Genomic DNA, 18,880 nt, shown 5'->3' with positions numbered 1-18,880 from the left:
ACCTGAAATTCTTTCCAGGTATGGCACTGTCCATATGTAATGTATATAACTTGGTGATAGGCCAGTCAGGTGACACAAATACACTAACAGGGTTGGAATCCCTCCTAGATGATCTTCCAAGTGAATCCGATGTAACTGTAGCCAGGGAATTAAATACTACGATGAAACCCTTATTAGTGCATGTATCTAAGCTGACCACCAAAATAGATTGCCGGAGGTAGATTTCCCAAATTGATCTTCCCTATGCCAAATGGATATGGATAATTGATCGGTGCAAGCAATGGCACTGGTTCTCAACTTCAACCTTAGAGCAGTCAATGACAGGACTCCATCTGATCGAAGGGGTAAGCTTACTTTTACCCGAGCAGGCAACTTCAGTAGAATTGACTGTTTCTTGGCAAAAGCCAGCTTTTGACCATTTATTAGAGATATGGAAGTTTTGGAGAGGAAGGGCAAAGACCATAATGCACTTTCCTTACTTGTCAAAGGGTATATCGTTCATGAGTCTTTCCATTTTGGCCATCAGGACATGGGGGAGGTAACTTCCTCCAATAATGGTAAGGAAATCAGATGGAAGTGGGTAGAGAAAAGCCCTAAGGCGTTGGATAGATCCATTGAATTGGTAAGATAGGTGACAGTAAAACTCACTGATAGTGCTGTGGCAAAAGATCAGATATACTCTTAGAAGCAAGACCTGTTACCTAAAAGTATTAGGGGCCTTCTAGCCACTAGGAGTAAGACTGGCAAGCAAGACCCTACAGGAACACCCTTGTATACTAAATCCTGCAGGTAAGACAATGCCAATCTATTTTTTGCAGCCAAAACTGGTAGCAGATGCCCATTTGTGAATAGTAGACAACTCTATAGGAGGGAAGGAGTGAAGGATAAGCGAGAGATGGAAAACTCCCTATGGGCCTCCCTACAAGATGCTTTGGGAAAGAAGGATACCAAAACATTTTGGAATTCCATGGCAGTTTTTAAGAGGGGTACACACAGGAGTGTGGAATTTAGTCTCCAACCTCAGTAGAGGGTTAGCCATTTTAGTAATCTTTACAGGGGAAATAGTATTCAGGCTGAGATAGGTTTAGATCAGTCTACTGAGCAGGCATACTTACCAAACAGTGCATTCCCTACTTGGGTACTGGGGTTGAATGAAAACAACCCTGCTATTGTTTGGCAGCAAAAGCTCCAGGGCTTGACATGATCCCTAACTATCTCTTTTTAGCTAATGTGAAAGTATGGGGAGCCTACATCAATCAATTGTCTAACACAATTCTAGCAGGCATGGACAAATCCCAGAAACTGGCTGAGATTATCCACATATTTAGAAAAGGGGTTCATAGTAAAAAACCTGTTAGATGCTCTCCGGAAAATCTTTTGCAAACAGGTCCTTGTTCATCTTATGGAGTGTATTAAAGATCAGAAAGTATTATTGAGTTTCCATGAAAGTTTTAAAAGCAAAGGCAATACAGCTGAGCAGATCTTCATGTTTATTTGCATTCACTGTAATGAAGTTCTTATTGACGGGGGCAACCTTTATGTTGTCTACTTTGATTTTCATGTTGCTGTTGACTTTGTCCCCTTAGCTAAACTCTGAAAGGACCTAGAGGAGATGGGCTTTCCAGATAACCTATTGGATATCTTAATATGTGATTCATGCACATAATTTTGTGCACGTTAGGTGGGGTGAACTCAACCAATTGACTGAGCCCTTTAGTATAAATCAAGGGTGCATCAAGGGTGTCTGTTGGTTCCCACCCTTTTCTCCTTATACATAAATGGGGTGATGCAGCTTTTGAATAAGGGTTGCTGTGACTCCCCCAGGTGGGTGGTAGGAGAGTACTGTCACTCCTATTTGGGTATGATACCCTGTTGCTTTGCAAGGCTTCCCAAGGGCTTCCACAGCTTTTAGGCTATTTTTAATATGTTTTATTCTGAGAAGGCTTTGGAACTAAATAGCTTCAAGACAAAGTTTATGGTCTTTTTTAAGCCAGGCAAAGAGGTACGATAAGCGAAATGAGAGTAGGTAGCAACACAATCGACCAGTTACATCACTTAGATTAATTGGGTGTGAGACTCATGTAAACCTTAAATTGGGGAGTGCAGCTCCAGAAATCACTTGCAACACTAACACACTATGCAGCCTCCAAATCAAAAATTCACAGGAAAACCATATCAAGGAGTTTGGCACCAGCCCTAGAAATTTAAAACTGGAAAACTCTAGATGCAGCCTGATATGGTTGTGAACTTTGGTGTTCTCCCAACATCCATTTGCGTACTTCAGCAGAGAATTAGTTCCTCAGGTCATTGTTAGGTCTACCTAAAAGTACCCCATTGATCCTTCTCTGTTTTGACTTGGCCCAGAGGTGTATCCACCAGAAAACTGAGTATAGAATGCCTATTCATTGGCATTGACTGTGGACTACTGCACAGTTAACCTCCTTCTGAGTGGGGACTGACAAATCTGATGTCCATATATATTATTGCAAACAATAAGAGAGAGTAAGGGCGTTTAACAGAAATGTAAGGTGGGACCTCCCGGTCCCCTATTAACGACTTTTACACAACAAAGAGAGGAGTACCCCCTGCAGGCGTAACAGAGAAATTCTCTGTGCCTAAGGCTTAAGGCTTAAAAAAGCGCTTGTGCCCAACCTTTACGCAGGACAAAGCATGTCCTTTAAGAAGACCCCTCACTCACCAACCTGGTTGGTGATATGCTTCATAATCGGGGTCCCATCCCGAAGGCCGAGTGCCAACAGGGTGTGCTGCGACACCTGATTACAGTGGAGCGGGTATTTTTTCTTTTATATGTGCAGTGATAAAAAAGTGATAAGTGGTTTAAAAGGGGCCAATTCTACTCACTCCAAGACTTTATTCCTGAGTGACTGGACACCCTGTTAAAAGCAATGTGACACCTATGCCTAATTAGGTAGACTCCGGTGTTCAAGACGTGTAGTGTAATAAAATAGCGACGTGTGCTATGTGATTTAAAATATAGGTCTACATGTTTCAACCATCATACGATTGTGGGTTTTCGTCAGGACCAGTGGAAAAAGACCTGGGTGGTGCGCACACGCTAAGGTGCGCCCTGCCCTAGATCAATGATAGATGGAAACACAAACTTGTGTTTCTTTTCAAAAAGTTATCTTCTCCCTAGTCTGGAAGAAAAACCTGTGGAGAAAGATTCCAGGACAATGGGTGGTTGGGATCACAATGCAAAAGACAAACAATTGTTATACATATAACATATAGAAAGAGAGTGCCCCACAGTGTGGGTGGCAGACATACTCAATAAAATATATCAGCACCAACTGCCGAACTATGAGCATACCCGGCCACCAGGGTAGGGGCATGGCCGAAGTAATAGTGCTGCAATCAAATGGCTGTGTGACAGTAAAGTATGTTCTCAAAAAAGAACCAGGGATCTGGCTCATCGTGTTCAGGGTATTACCATCAGGAGATTTAAAGAAATTTAAAGAAAAGAAGATTTGAAAATAGCACTATGGAACATGAAGATGCATCACACTAAACCTGGGAACGCTAAATCTAATCATCCCTGATTAAGGATATCGCAGTTCTATAGATGTAGCTCGAAGACGCCTGGGTATTATTAAAACAATCAGCTTACTCATATAGCGGTATGAATCCGCTTCATGGGCGTCCGGGTTCCAAGGGCGATGCTCGCATCACCTAGGGAGCGAGAGTAAAAGCGGGCGCAAGAACGCAGTGAGTGACGGGATGTCAACTCGAGCGTAAAAACATAATCCAGGTGGATCGTGTGTGTTGCGACTTACTTGCAGCTTCTGCTCCTCAGTCTGGAAACCTACTTGGTTCCATGGACGGTACGCCCCGTGGGAATCCCTGGAGCGTATTGAGACATTGAAGTTATAATCAAGAAATCCGTCTTCCTGGAAAGGGCGTGGTGGAGCGGGTCACGTGGGTAGGTTAGACCAATCGACGGACCGCTGTTCCAAGAGGAGGCTTGGAACACAGTATCTATCTGATGTCCACACATTGTGTGTGCAAAATTCCTGGTTAAAGTCTATATGCCTGCTTTTGGAAAAATTGGGGCTCCAAGGTTTTTGGGATTCTCCCAGAGACCTATGTACAGTAGCTAAGATCAGGCTAAAAGACATCTATTGGTAATTTATTTCTCAACCGGTTAAATCTCTCTAGCAGAGGCTCTCTGGTAAGGGACTACCTTGATGTCAAACCACTACTCTGATATGAACCACTCCTCCTTTGGCATGCAAACTGTCTATCCAGTATAGGCATAGCACACTTCTGAGCAAACAATTTGCAGTAAATGGCCTAGAGATGTTATTGAGGATGAGCTATGCCCAGTCTGCAGAAAGGCTACGGAATCATTGGTGCACCTATTGTTCATTTGCCCTGTGTATTTGGTGGCATTTAGAATCCTCTCTACAGACCTAAGCAGATTTATGTTTCTCTCAATTTCCAGATTCCTATTGTTTGTACAGCTGAGGCACACAAAGTTTATCAAAACATCAGAGGATAGAGCAGAGCTCTGGTAAACCTAGAATACTGTGTGACTGGATGATGCAAGCCATATTGTGTCTGGCCCAGTTTACTATTGCACATTTTGTGAATGAGCACTTTAAGTCGAATCTGTCAATGCTGGTATGGCCGTTTTCTGCCTGATTCTGCCCTCTGCTTCATCACCTTCCACTGTCGATACATTCTGCGACACTCCCTTGGACCTCGACATGGAATGCCATTTTCTGTTCGGTCACCAATGACACAGCATTCAGATTGTGGACTGAACTCTTCCTCTTCCGTTGGACTTGTCATGCCCTGAAGGACTCTGGCTGGCCCTCCATGGGCCAACAATGTAAAGTGGGGTTTGCATGGCCCTGTACAGCTCCAGCTGCAACACACCACTGACTGCATTAAACATTGATATCCACACAGATGTGTCATGCCTATGATCTTTGAAGTGTGGAAGTATGGATGAGTGTAGGGTCAGTGATTCTTCCTTACGCCTATGTTGCTTATGTCGTTAGACTTGGGTCACAGGGTGACACATTGCTCATGGTGGTCCGGGTGGCACTGACACTACAATAGAGACACACCCATTAGTTACTTCTTTGTCCAGCATAGTACGGAACCACGCCCAGAGCCCCGGGGTCATTGTGCACACCCTTACACTGGACTGGCATACGCCAGGCCAGCCCCCTCCACTTACGCTCACAGGGGGAGACAACAATGCAATATGTCCCAGGTCTTCTCTGTAATGATCTGCTGATCACAGGTCTAGTTGTCTACATGCCAGAGCCCCTCCCTCACGGCTGGTTTACACCCACACCACACCCATCCAGCACACGCAGCACCCTGGGTGCACAGGGGTGGACAGTCACCGCTGGGCAGCTGGAGGGGTGGGGGAGCAGCAGCCTGGGTGCGCAAGAGCGGACAAGCGATGATAGCATGTGCAATTGTATGCACTCTGCCACATATAAATCTGGATTCTGTTTCAGATGAGGGACCTGGTGAACTGCAGTGCATACGAGCACGTGGTTGGAGACACGCCGGTGCCAGCACTCTCTCTCTCTATCCCTCTCTTCTTTTCACTGTGTGTCTCTCTCTCTCCCTCCCTTTCCGTATTTCTCTCTCTTTCTCTCTCTTTCGCTCTCTCTTTCTCTCTCTCTCTTTCTCTCTCTCTCCCTTTCTCTCTCTCTTTCTCAATCCATCTCCCGCTTTTTCTCTCTCTCTGTCTCTCTCATTTGCTCTCTCGCTCTGTTCTTTGCATGTCACACCTTCTTATCTGGATTTTTGTCTTGCAGGCTGTGACCGACAGATAGTCCTGAGGAGACCCTTCATGAGTCTTCAAAATAGTTGGTATGAGTTTATTGCAAAAAAATGTTTTGTTTGGTAATTCGAAGATGAATGAGTGATTCTCCTTTTTGTGACAACACATGCATGCTACTTGTAGTAATTGTGCGACATCAGGCAAATTGCTTTGTTCATGATTTCGTGAAGTTACAGTAACATATCTTTGTCCAGAGGAGTACCCGGGGGGGGGGTCCTGGGGGTGGTCGCGGAGGGATCTGACTCCGCCACCAGGTCAGAGCAGGTTTTAAATTTCTGTTGCTAATGCGCCTTATAGCCTGTTTTGGGTTCTTATCGCCGATCTGGCTGGTCGTTGAGGATTTTGCGGAGTGGTGTTGTCGCGACTTTTTGCATGGGAACGCCTACTCTGGATCTCATTAGTGATAGTTGCCGTGCTCATCTGTGGCAATGCTTTTTGCGGCTGCTATCGCAGGGAAACTGGTATATGGGCTGTTAGCACCAGCGTGTGAATGGAGCGATAAAGTTATTGCCATTTTGGCAGCAATGAACTGCTGATAATTTGGCGATAAGTCCTTGAGAATATGCTCCTAGACCTCTTTTGTGGGGGTTAGGCAACAGCTATCTGCAGTTCTCAGTGCTGATGAAACATTTCATGGCACTCTGCGGCATGCAACAGTAGCCACGTTCACAATGGAGAAATCTCACACAGCTGGTGGCATCTTGGAACACTTTGACAGCAAGTTGTTCGAATGGCTGCTACCCAGAAGTCTCAGAATTGGATTTGTTGTCACCGATAATGGAAGGAATATAGTTAAGGCCATGCCAGATGGAGGCAGTGTCAGGGTCGAATGTTTGGCACATTTCATCAATCTGATTGTGCAGGACTTTCTCAAAAAAGAAGACACAATCAGCAACATACTGACCACTTGCAGAAGTATCTGTACTCATTTCAGTCATTCTTTTAAAGCCCAGAACCTGTTGAGGATCATTCAGCATGCTAATAGAGTACCAGTTAACGCCCTCATAGGGCGTTAACTGGAGAAGCGTGGCTCAGTGGTTAGAGGCGGCAGAACCGGAAGCTGAGATCAGCCGTGGACCAGGGTTCGATTCCCCACCTCGGCGGGTCTTGGGCTCAAAAATTCCACGGACTCGACAATTCTCGCTCCGGTGCCTACTCGACTCACGGGGTCACACTCTGCGACTCTGGGCAATAGCTTGCTTAATCTCCACTACGGCCCCTCGCGGCGGGATGCCTGGCTTTCACCTTGTGAATACCCTGCCGGGGTATCTCACAGGGGAATACCAGGACGGGTTCCCTAAGCAAGCGCCTTGAGACCCCTGGGTGATTAGTGCGCTATATAAATCGAAACACACACACACACATACAGGAGGTGCCAACACATTAAAACTGAACCTATTACACGTTGCAACATCTGTGTGAGCAGTACAAACTGATCAATTACTAAAAGCATGAGCATGGAAATGGACAAATGGAGCCTAGTCAATGCATGACACAGGTGTTACTTCGTGTTGAGGCTTTTTGACCGAAAGGTAGCAAGGAGGATAGTACGATGAGCGAAGCTATCCCGTTGTTGCATCTGCTACAGGACCAGTTAAAAAAAGGTGTTACAAATGTTTGCGGGTGTGGATGGAAATGGGGAAGTGCAAGAATTGTTTTAGAGCTTAATCCATTCTCTTACTGTTAATCCAAGTCTTCAAAGAGACATTGTGTCGTTCGAAGAGTACAATCTGTGCCACACTACTTGATCCACGGTGCAAAAAAATACTGAAGTTCTGGGGTGTAGACTTCAGCTTCCAGAGAGGGTGCTGCGTTGGGTAGGTTTCAAGCAGCAGGGCTTAAGTCAAGTGCAGAGGCGAAGGAAAAAGAGGCAGAGTAAGTGGCAGCACCAATGACCATTCAAAGGATGTTAATGGACTGTCTGGATAACCCAGACGAGGTCTACATGGATCAAAACCCATTGGCCTATTGGTATGGATGAGCTAATGGCCAGTGCTCAGCAGGCTGGCAATAAAGTATCTGGCGTGTCCACTAGCCAGGGTGTCTGCTGAGTATGTATTCAGTACAGCTGGTGCAGTTGTCACAGTGAGAAGGACCGGTAGCTCTCCTTAAAATGTTGAGAGATTGATCATGATTAAAAAGAATCAATTAAATCCAATGTCCTTGACAGCCTTACTAAGATATCTAGCTGCAAGCATGGGAAATTGGCCCCGGGGGCACACGCTGAGAGACCTGGCGGTGGTGGGAGGCTTTACAGAGCAGATTTTGGGCCCCCACCCACGCTGACCTTTAAGACAGTGGAGGCGGCTGGAGTGGACGGCCGAGGGATGGCAAGATGACGCTGAACTAATGATGGAGGGGTTGCAGGCGATCTTGTGACCTGGCTCAGCCGTGAGCGAGACCCAACGGCAGTGCTGTGAGCTTTTGCACCTGTCCCGGTACTGCACAAGTCTCGGACCGAGGCGAAGGATTTCTGAAGTCCGTGGATGATTGCGGCGGGCACTATCAATCAATCAATCAATCATTTGTAAAGCGAACTACATACCTGAGAGGGTCTCAAGGCGCTGGGGGAGGGGCTGCTACTGATCGAACAGCCAGGTCTTGAGTATCCTCTTGAAGGTCAGCAGGTCTTGGGCCTGTCATAGGCTCAGTGGGAGGGTGTGCCATGTCTTGGCGGCGAGGTGGGAGAAGGATCTTCCACCTGTGGTTGTTCTTTGGATGTGCGGAACGGTGGCGAGTGAGAGATCGGAGGAGCGTAGCTGGCAGTTGGGGATGTAGAAGGAGAGCCGTCTGTTAAGGTAGGCTGGGCCAGTCTTGTTGAGTGCCTTGTGTGTGTGGGTGAGGAGCTTGAAGGATATCCTCTAGTTGACAGGGAGCCAGTGCAGGTTTCTCAGGTGGTAGTGATGTGGCCGTGGCGTGGTACGTTGAGAATCAGTCGTGCCGAGGCGTTTTGGATGAGTTGTAGTCGTTTGATGAGCTTGGTCAGGGCTCCTGCATAGAGGGCGTTTCTGTAGTTGAGTCTGCTGCTGACGAGGGCCTGGGTGACTGTCTTTCTTGTATCTGTCAGGATCCATCTGTAGATCTTGCGGAGCATGCGGAGGGTGTTGAAGCAGGAGGAGGAGACGGCGTTGACTTGCTTGGTCATTGAGAACGTTGAGTCAAGGAGTATTCCCAGGTTGCTTGCGTGGTCGGTAGGTGTCGTGACTGCCCCGAGTGCCGTCGGCCACCGGGAGTCGTCCCAGGCTGAAGCATTGGAGCAGAGGATGAGGACCTCCGTCTTGTCCGAGTTCATCTTCAGACGGCTGGTATTCATCCAGTCAGCAACAGCCTTCATTCCTTCGTGGCGGTTGGCTTTGGCAGTGATGGGGTCCTTGGTGAGGTAGAGGACCAACTGAGTGTCCTCGGCGTAGCAGATTATGTTGAGGTCGTGCTGTCGGGCTACATGTGTGAGCAGGGCCATGTAAATGTTGAGCAGCGTCGGGCTGATGAAGGATCCCCGGGGTTCGCCGCAGATGATCTCAGAGGCTTTGGAACGGAATGGGGGGAGGCTGACGCTCTGGGTTCTGCCAGAAAGGATGGAGGTGGTCCAGAGCCTTGTCTCGGATCCCTGCGGTGTGGAGGAATGTGCTTAGTGTGCGGTTGCAGACGGTGTCAAAGGCGGCAGAGAGGTCTAGGAGGATGAGTGCTGCGGTCTCGCCGTTGTCCAGTAGGGTCCTGATGTCGTCGATGGCAGCGATGAAGGCAGTCTCTGTGTTGTGGTTGCTGCAGAACCCTGACTGGGAAGGGTCCAGGATTCTGTTTTTTACAAGGTTTTGGGTTAGCTGTCTGTTGACGGTTTTCTCGATGACCTTGGCCGTGAAGGGGAGCAGAGAGATGGGCTGGAAGTTCTTAAGGTCTCTTGGGTCTGCCTTAGGTTTTTTGAGTAGGGCGTTGATCTCGGCATGTTTCCAGATCTTTGGGAAGGTTGCGGTCTCGAGGGAGAGATTTAAGACGTTGCGCAGGTGGGGTGCGATGGAGCTGCATGCTTTGTTGAAGACGTGGTGCAGGAATGGGTCTGACGGAGAGCCGGATTGGATTGTGCGCATTGTCTTGATGGTGCCATCGATGCATATGCTGGCCCAGGCTAGCAGGGGGTTGTGGTCGGTGGTGTGCAGAGGGTCTGTTGTGTTGCTGTCTGTTGGGGCTGTCTGTGTGTTGAAGCTGTTGTGGATGTCTGCTAATTTGCGGTGGAGGAAGGTGGGGAGGGAGTCGCACAGGGCTTGCGATGGTGGGATGTTGGTGTTGGACCTGGGGTTGGAGAGTTCCTTCACGATGTTGAAGAGCTCCTTGCTATTGTTTGCGTTGTTGTCGAGGCAGTCTTTGAAGGAGGTCCTCTTGGCCACCCTGATGAGATGGTGGTGGTTGCAGATGGCGTCATTGTGTGGTGCGTGGCTGTCCGGAGTTTGTTCACTGTGCCATTTCTTCTCTAGTTTCCGACAGGCTTGCCTGGAGGCTAGGAGTTCTGGGGTAAACCAGCTGGCCCTCTTGCTGGTGTCTCTGTGGGGAGGTTTTTTCAGCAGGGCAAGGGTGCTGGCACAGTCCTCGATCCAGCGTCTGAGGCTGTGGGCAGCGTTGTTGGTGGGTGGGCTGAGAGCGAGGTTTGTGTGTAGTTGGTCTTCAGTGATTTTGCTCCAGCAGCGGCGAGGGATCTGTTGGGTGTGGTGGTGTTTGGTGGGTTTCTGGAAGGCAAAGTGGATGCAGAGGTGGTCAGTCCAGAGGAGTTCGGTGGTGTGGCTGACGGAGATGTGCGGGCTTGAGGAGAAGACGGGGTTGAGCGTGTGGCCGGCGGAGTGGGTGGGCATTGTGACAAGTTGCTTCAGTCTGAGGTTGGCGAGGTTATTGATCAGGATTGTGGAGTTGTTGTTGTTGTTGTTCTCAAGGTGAAAGTTCAGGTCTCCGTTGGGGATGTAGTCATTGGAGGTCAGGGCGTGCATGCTTATCAAGTCGGTGATGGAGTCGCTGAACTGGGGGGCGGGTTCCGGGGATTCGGTAGATGAGGGTGCCTCTGAGGGTGGAGCTAAGGTCTGTGTGGATCTGGAAATGCATGTGTTCGGCGGTGCGGAGCGCGTCGTCGCTGCTTGTCGAGACCCTGATGCTGCTCTTTTGGACGATGGTGATTCCTCCTCCGACTCCGTTGATGCGGTCTCTGCGGGTGATCTTGTAGCCGTCTGGGGGTGTGAGGGAGGAGCAGCTGGGAGGCGGGGGCAGCGAATGGGTAGTGGGCAGTCAGGGGAGCAGGCCGCAGGGGCCACAGGGGACACAGCAGCGACGGTGGTGAGGGACAAAGAAAGTAACTGAAGGAAAAAGGGGCACAAAATCGGGAAAAAACAAAAGGCACAGAAGGCAAAAGGGCACAAAAAATGAGTGGAACAGGAGGCAAAAGGGGAACAGAAACGAGGGAAAAACGAGTGGCACAGAGGGCAGAAGGGCACAAAAAATAAGTGGAACAGAGGGCAGAAGGGCACAAAAAACGAATGGAACAGAAGGCAAAAGGGGCACAAAAACGAGTTTCACAGAGGGCATAAAGGCACAAAAAAATGAGTGGAACAGAGGGCAGAAGGGCACAAAAACAAGTGGAACAGAAGGCAAAAAGGGCATAAAAACAAGGGGAAAACGAGTGGCACAGAGGGCAGAAGGGCACAAAAAACGAGTGGAACAGAGGGCAGAAGGGCACAAAAAATGAGTGGAATAAAAGGCAAAAGGTGCACAAAAACAAGGGAAAAACGAGTGGCACAGAAGGCAAAAGGGCACAAAAAACGAGTGGAACAGAAGGCAAAAGGGGCACAGAAACAAGGGGAAAATGAGTGGCACAGAGGGCAGAAGGGGACAAAAAATTAGTGGAACAGAGGGCAGAAGGGCACAAAAAACGAGTGGAACAGAAGGCAAAAGGGGCATAAAAACAAGGGAAAAACAATTGGCACAGAGGTTAGAAGGGCACAAAAAACGAGTGGAACAGAGGGTAGAAGGGCACAAAAAAACGAGTGGAACAGAAGGCAAAAGGGGAACAAAAATGAGGGGAAAATGAGTGGCACAGAGGGCAGAAGGGCACAAAAAAACGAGTGGAACAGAAGGCAAAAAGGAGCACAAAAATGAGGGAAAAAAAAGTGGCACAGAAGGCAGATGGGCACAAAAAATGAGTGAAACAGAAGGCAAAAGGGCACAGAAACGAGGGAAAAATGAGTGGCACAGAAGGCAAAATACAGAATACAGAAATACAGGGGCAGCTAAGAACAGAAGGCAGAATGGGCAGAGAGGCATGGGGGCAGCGAGGGGAACAGAAGGGGAAACCGGTCAGAGACACAGGGGCAGCGAGGGGCACAGAAGGAAAGACCGGGCAGAGAGAGAAAGGGGACAGCGTGGGGAACAGAGGGAAGAAAAAGGGGCACGGACCATGTATAGGAAGCGGGGGAAGACAGAATACAGCAGTCACAGACACAATAATGAAAATACAGGCAATACAATAAAAGCAATAAAGTGGAGGATGAACAAACCTACCTACGGCCTACCACTGGCCACCAGGGATGAGGCGCAGATGGTAGCCTGTGGGGGGAGGAGGGCCTCGAACTTCCACAGCAGCGGCAGCTGGGGCAGGTACACACAGGCGGAGCTGTGCGGAGGGGGAGCTGGTGGGGTCAAGGGTCACTATCGGCACTGGCTTGTGGAGGCGGGGCTGCTTACAATGAACAGCCCCGCGTGCGGTGTATTAAAGAGACCTGCTGAGACCACCGGTGGGGGCTAGCGGAGGCATACGAAGGCAGAACTAATACTGTGGAGGCCCATTTGAGGAGGTACTGCGGTGCCCTGCAGTGCTTGATGCAGTGGAGAGTGGCCAGCCACGAATTGCAGTACTGCAGGCGGATTCGGCGGCCTACTGTGAAGCGGAGAAGGGCTGCTTCCTGGTCAGCGCAAGAGACTCCAAAGCAACAATAGAGGAAGTGTAGAGGTAATGATAGAATCACCCTCCTAACTGGGATGTATAAACAAAAGGATTCTATCAATGTGTAGTAGTCACTTATTTTTACTTTTAATTTTTGGTGAATATTTAATACGTGAATTTCAAACTAGGCTCTCTCTTGGAGTGACAAGACGAGGGCACTATGTGCTTTTAAAATACCCCTCACACACTAAGAATCCCTTAGTGCCATGCTTCATCATATTTTATTAACTTCTCTGGCTGGGAACGTTAAAAAAGGGGTTTGTGAGGTAGGGCTATTAGCTCACTACCCGGACGTGAGCTAATTGCCCTACCTCACAAACCCCTTTTTATATATTTTTTTTCTACTAGCCAGGTAATATTTACTTTTTATCCTGCACTCACAGATTTAGGTCCCTACACTTCACTGATAACACCCACACTGCACCAACACATAGCCTTTTGTCACAACAAAATCAGTGCTCCCGCGTAGTCCGTAGGTCGTAGCACGCCCCGCCCCGTAGAGGGACGGGAAGACCCCAATGATGAAGCATGACACTTAGGGATTCTTAGTGTGTGAGGGGTATTTAAAAAGCACATAGTGCCCTCGTCTTGTCACTCCAAGAGACCTGGTTACAAGACATAAGTTTTGGTCTGAATTAAATGAGATGGGACTTCCACCTGAAATCTTATCACTAGTCATTTGTCTCCATGAAACTAACTATGCAAGAGTTCGATGGGGCAACCGAGGACAGCTAGCAGACCAAATACAAGTTAATAAAGTGGTTTGTCAGGGTTGTACACTTGCCCCCACACTCTTTTCGCTTTTCAAAACAGTGTTGTTCAATATCTCTCCAATATTCTGGCGGATGCTCCTACCTTGGGGGGCTCAAAAGTAGTAATATTCTTGTTCGGTGACAATATGCTGTCGGTGTCCAAAACCCAGTGGGCTACAGATGCTTCTGGCTCACTTTGAGGCCTTTTGTACCACACATGGGCTGGAGATTAACACCTCAGAAAATAAATTGTTCAATCCCCACAAAATCTGTAATGGAAAGCTTACAATGGGGGGCGGGGTTCCGCTTGAGAGAGAGAATACCTTTGAGTATTTGGGGATCACCCTCCCTGATGATTACTCATGGAAGCCCCAAATAATGAAGCAGTCCCTGCAACACTGACAGATCACAGGGGCCCTGATCAAGGAGCATAGGACCTACTATAGTAGACCTATTGCAGCTCTGCTTCACATTTATGACTGAAAGACAGTGGGCTCAGCACTCTATGGTGCTGAACTGTGGAGGTTTGAAAACTTAGATGGTCTCCTAACCACGGAGAACAAATTCTTGAGAGCCCTGGTTTCACTCCCAAAGAGTACCCCTGCATCCTCTCATGACATGGACATGGGCAGAACCTTTATAATGGAGAAGGCTAAGCTACAACCCCTTCTGTTTTGGTTGTGTCTTTGGAGTACTCCTGAGTTGCTCTCATACACCACTGCTCTATCTGAGGTAATTGCCCTTGATTGTTTTAAGAAAATCCATTGGTTTAATTAACTGGAAAGTCTGCTTACCTCAATAGGGCTAGAGGGCTTATGGGATGTTAGGGAACCTGCACTACTTACCAGTAAGGCCCTAATTAGGAAACAGTACTGGGACTGGGTAGCCCAGTCTTCTTTAAGTTACCAGTAGTGGGGCCATCTCACATCGGATTTTCTTGAGTTGAAACTGACAATTGAGGTTTTGTCCAGGATGTCCCTTATCTTTTGAGTCGAGAGTCCACATACTTTTTGCTTGCCCACTTTATAGAGCCTCACGGTCGAGAAGGTTAGGCCCTCTTTGTAAGTGCCTCAGCACTTGTTGAACTTGAGTGGCACCTGCATCTTAAAATCTGATACTAGGTCACTGGTAGTCTGCGCAGCTGCCAAGTTCCTTGGCAAGATTTGGGATATCAGAAGATATTTGCAGAAAATTGCTAATTGATTGACTCAGATGGAAGTTTACAGAGCTCACAGTTTTAACCTTTTTAATTATTGCCTAGTTTTAACCTCACACAGCTTATTTATTTAATAGAACTGTAAGGGCCAGATGTAGGTAATCTCAATTTACCTATTCTTAAATACCGAATTTTACCGATTCGGTATTTAAGAATAGGTAAATGGCATGTAGATAATTTTTTGGTAACAATTACCGAATCAGTAAGATTTGGTAATTAAGAATTGGTATTTACTGATTCGGTATTTACCGAATCGGTAAATACCGATTCAGTTATTCCCATTCATTCCTATGGGCCTGGAGGCCCATAGGAATTAATGGGAATTACCGATTTGGTATTTACCGATTTGGTAAATACAGAATCGGTAAATACCGAATCGGTAATAGGGGGAACCCTTTCATGGGTGGCAGGGTGTCACATTGACACCCTGTTGCACCCCTGAATAGTGCATGGGTGCACATGTGGCACACACACATGCCCTAAGGGCATGTATGTCTGCCACATGGCACTGAATAAAAAGCACAAAATTGCTTTTTAAAAGGCATTCGGAATTTACCAGCAACTAATAGTTGGTGGTAAATAACGAATCCTTAAATGTAAAAAGCACTCACTTGAGTGCTCTCTACATTAAGGATTCGGTAATTTTCCGAATCGGTATGTTAAGAATTCGGTAATTACCCGATTCCTTAAGTTACCGATTCGGTAAATTACCAAATCCTACAACTTGGCTACCTACATCTGAAAAGTCTAATTCCGGTCGGTAACGGCCGAAATTCGGTAATTTCGGCCGTTACCGACCAGAATTAGGCTTCCTATATCTGGCCCTTAATATGTTATTGTAAGCACCTTAATTCCTCTGTACTGTATGCATTTGCACTTTTTATGGTCTGCGGACCGGGGAACTATGGCGGGCTAATGCAATTTCTGCTTGGATATTTCCCTCATATAGTTTTTTTAGAGTGTTTGATAATAGAGCTATGTTACTCCAAGAGACCCTAAAGAGCACTAGGTAGAATTCCCTCAAGTCGGATATCCTCTGGGTGTTCGGATCTCTTGTATTTGTACTACAAAATTTTAACTGCAATACTAGGGTATACATGTATTTAATCCATCTGTCCACTTGTCTTTTTACTAAGCCATTTTGCTATACACCAATAGCTTACTCTTGTAGTCTCATATACTGTACATTGGTGATAAACTGTGAATGTGGAATTCTTTTATGGCTTCTTTGCCGAAATAAAGTATTTGAATTGAATTGAAATTAATTGGATCCAAAAATCAGGCCCATCACCATGCATAGAACAGAAAACAGGTAAAACAAAATGGCCACACCCATGCGGGCCACATGTGCCGTTCACGCAGTTTTTTTCAGCGTGAAAGTGCAGATTATGCTGCTTGTCTGTAAAAAAGCAGCACAGGCGGACAAGCACTTCTGCCCAGTCACGAAGTTCTGTGGAATATGGCATTTACATTGTACTCATATAGGGCACAAATACGGATTGATCTGGGTATGTTAAATCTTGGATGACCTTTATTAGGTATGTCACAATATCAGAGTTAATCATAGACAATAGGAGATGTGATTTGGGAAACACTGGGTCCCTGTAAGGCTTAGGTAACATAACTTTTAGGGCCTCCTTCATTGTTGGTGGGAGACATCCCTCTGCTGCCTCCAAATGCAATTTGAGTAATTTGTGCAGAACTGTACCTTGATACTCCTGTGTTTAGTATTCATGCTTCTAATTCCTCCAAAGTGATAAGTGCCTCAAATAAGTCTCTCTAGTCTGTTGTGAGGTGTGGCAGTACTGAGGTTTTCTATGTAATTGTCTAATCCCCTTCCTTTGACTCATTATTCGGAGACTAGAGCTCCAACATGTACATTCATAATACATTATTCATTTTGTCTTGTGTCACTCTACCTGCTCAATCCCTATTATTTGTTTGAAGTATATACTCCCTAGTCTTCCCTCTTTAAAAGCCAGGCCTACATCTACCAGCCTTCTCACCTCTTTGCAATTTCTGCATATGGAAGGGGTACGTACATTTACCTTGCACCGTCATGACCAACTTAAAATATGGTTACGTAATCACTATGCAGGCACACTCATTTGGGGAAGGCCTCCTCTATTCCTCCACGCCTGACAACCAATGCTTCAAACAGTTACTGCACCTTATTCAGACTAGCACTCACCTGAAGACCTACCCACCATGACAGCATTTTATTATTTTGCCAAAAACAACAAGCATGCATAGCACAAACCTGGCTCAATGTCTTGAAACTTGACATCTTTAAACTCCAACTTTCACCCAATAGCACACCCTGGCTAAAAACCTCACCTCAAGGAACAGGTTGACATGAAAAGATGATGGCCTGGTACCAGCCCTCTACACTGAAGAAAATGAAAGACATTGATGCACTTGGCCCTCACTGCAGGGTCACCTCCAAACTTGTTGTCTTTATCCTCCACTTTTGCTAACATTCATTTTTGTTGGCTCTATAACTCTGTGCACTTTAACACTGCCATTCAGTGCTAAAGTGCATGTGCTCTCTCCTTTAAACGTGGCATTATAGGCTTGGAAACTGGCACTCTCTGAAGGGTCACCCTAAACTTGCAGCCTTCCTCCTCCTCCTCTTTTTGCTGATTATTTTTGTTGGCATTAGGACTCTGAGCACTTTACCACTGCTGAACAGTGCTAAGGTGCAAGTGCATCTCCGCTATATATGGTAACATTGGTGTATAGACAATTAAGTTCACTTTAAAGTCCCTCGTAAAGTGGTGTACTGTAAAACCAGGGACTGTAACCTAAATGTTACTAGTAGGCCTGCAGCAATGATTGTGCCACCCACACAAGTAGCCTTTCAAACCTGTCTCAGGCATGCCGTTGCAGAGCCTGTGTGTGCAGTTTATTGCCACTTCGACTTGCCATTTCATATCTTTGGAAAAGCCTTAACCCTCCAATTTATTGCACATAAGTAACCCCTGAGGTAGGCTCTAGGTAGCCCATAGGGCAGGGTGCACTGTAAGTGAAAGGTTGGACATATACTGGTACATTTTGCATGTCCTAGTTGTTACAAACACCCACATTCATGTTTCACTACTGAGAGGCCTACTCCTCTCATCGGATAGAATAGGGAATTACTTCATACACTTTTAAGCTGTAATTCCTGATTAAAAAGGAGTAGCTACTTTGTGTTTCATATCTTTGAATTGGTAATGATAAATCCTCTTTACTGGTCAAGTTGGATTTAACATTACTAAATTAGAAATGGCACTTTTCGAAAGTGGACATTTCTCTGCTAGTACTGCTCTGTGTGCCTTGCAGCCTGTCTCCAAAGCACATCTGGGATGGGTGACAACTGCACATTGTGCATTTCTTCTAGACAGTCGAACACATGACGGGTGGGTGTGACTGAGAACTCATTTGCATTCATCTGCATTCTGGGCAGGAAGAAAGAGGGGAAGCCAAAACTGACACCTGAATAGGTAGTGTCCTATTTCCAGCATACAGGGCTGATTACCCCCTACTGATAGTCTGGAACCAAGGCTGGGAAGAAAGGGGGATCTGTGCCCTTCAAGAGCCTGCTTTGAATTCACTTCCACTTCAAAGGCACAACTAAGTATAGGTACAGGGGCACTGACCCTACCAAGACAGTACACTACTGAACCTGGGAAGAATTCTGTCAGGAGTAAAGACTGATGTCCTGCAAAGATTGCCATTCTGCTTGACAAATGCTCTAGAGGAACTGCTTTTTTGCTATGATGTGCTGTCCTGCTGCATCCTGATCGCTACTCTGCTGAAGAACATGGACTGGACCCATCTCACTTAAACCCAGATGGACTCCAAGGGCTTGCTGATTTGCCCCCTTTTCTGAAGTCTCATCAAAGACCTCCTTCAACCTTGCAGCAGCACCTGGACTCAGCCACCTGTGAGTCCTGCCCTGTCAAAAGGTGCCAGTCCCGTCCTGGGACCTAGAAAGTAAGATTTTGCTTTGCAGAACCATCAAAATTGATGCCGTGCTGATCAGAACTGACACATTGCCCTTTGACGTAGGAGCTGATCGATAACATTGCTTTGACTACAGCAAGGCTTGACGACAATGGGCACCA

The sequence above is a fragment of the Lissotriton helveticus genome, chromosome 12 (assembly GCF_964261635.1).
Source record: "Lissotriton helveticus chromosome 12, aLisHel1.1, whole genome shotgun sequence".
Classification (NCBI taxonomy): Eukaryota; Metazoa; Chordata; class Amphibia; order Caudata; family Salamandridae; genus Lissotriton; species Lissotriton helveticus.
This window is presented reverse-complemented; position numbering follows the sequence as displayed.